Below are 1,414 nucleotides of genomic sequence, written 5' to 3'. Positions count from 1 at the left end.
TATGATGAGAAATGTAAGCGAAGGACGGTTTTTGGTTGTGTCACATCTCGCCAGTGCCGCGTCTCTGCGATGAACCGTGCATGTCAGGCTTTTATAAGCCTTGTGTGCGTGCATGTGTGCTAAGTCACTTCAGTTGTGTCCAGCTCTTTTCGACCCTGTGGACTGTCGCCCTCCAGGCTCCTCTGTCCATGGGATTCTCCAGGCAAGAACACTGGAGTGGGTTACCATGCTCTCCTCCAGAGGATCTTCTGAACCCAGGGATCAAGCCCACATTTCTTAGGTCTCCTCATTGGCAGGCGGGTTCTTTACCACTAGTGCCGCCTGGGAAGCCTGTAAGCATTACATCCCCTATTTTTTCCCCTTCATTCTCCTCTTTAGGAGAACCATAGCAACCTAACTTCAACTCTGTAAAGAAACAAGAATTAGAAGCAATTGGGACTTAAAGACCCAAAAAACTGTGTTTTGGGGGCTTAAGGAAAAAGGCATTTGCCTGAGTCCAGGAGAGACTATGTTCAGGGCTATAAAATGGGTGTGGAGCAGAAGGTGGAAAAGTGTATTCCATGGCTCCCACTGGGAAAGAGAGATTCTAGAGTGTAAAAGCCCCTGCACTTCAGCTGTGTGTGTTTCTGGGGGTGGGGCGGGAGTGGGATTGACAAGGTACCCAGGAGAGCCCCTATTGGCAGGGTGCTTTGGTGGAGGCAAGTGTCCAAAGCAGAGGCAGGCTGCCCCTGGGGAGCTGTGAGGGTGGACACAGCTCTGGGACAAGATGTATTAGGCCTGAGAAATCCTGAGGGTGGTGGAAGAGGTGTGTGCTCTGGGTGCTGGTGGAGTGGGTGACGATGCCCACACAGAACTCTTAATTGCTCATGTGACAGTAATCTACACACAAAACAAAAACCAGCCGCAAATACTAATAAGCCATTTGTTTCTAACAGTTTTCTTTTAGATTTACTAGCTCTGTAAATTTAGCAGACCAAGGCAGACTCCCCTTCATTCATAGAGTCCATGCTCACTGCAGGAGACATTAAGGAGCAATAAAAAGACCCTAAAGCAAAATGGGAGCGTGGGCTCTGGTTATCAACTAACAGGATGCCATCTTCTGGATTAGTGAAAGTAGCTAAGATTGAAATGAAGAAAAAGTGAAATTCAGAATTTATTTCAGAAGAATCAGCTGGGATACACTGTCCCTTGGAAACACAATGTTTTAGCCATGTATATTTACAAGTACTTTAAAAGGGCACCCACAAGCAGTGGGAAATAAAGTGTGCTTAGACTCAGAACACCTGAGATCTAGCTCTAACTTTGTTGATAACTAGTGGCAGGAGGTCAAGTCACTGACTTCGTGAGTCTCACTGTTTTCTTACAAATCGGAGATCTCTGAGGCCCTGAGAAAATACCCTATGAAAGAGATGAA

Source organism: Bison bison, unplaced genomic scaffold (genome assembly GCF_000754665.1).
Source record: "Bison bison bison isolate TAMUID 2011002044 unplaced genomic scaffold, Bison_UMD1.0 scf7180017852686, whole genome shotgun sequence".
Taxonomy (NCBI): domain Eukaryota; kingdom Metazoa; phylum Chordata; class Mammalia; order Artiodactyla; family Bovidae; genus Bison; species Bison bison.
Note: the sequence above shows the minus strand (reverse complement) of the source record.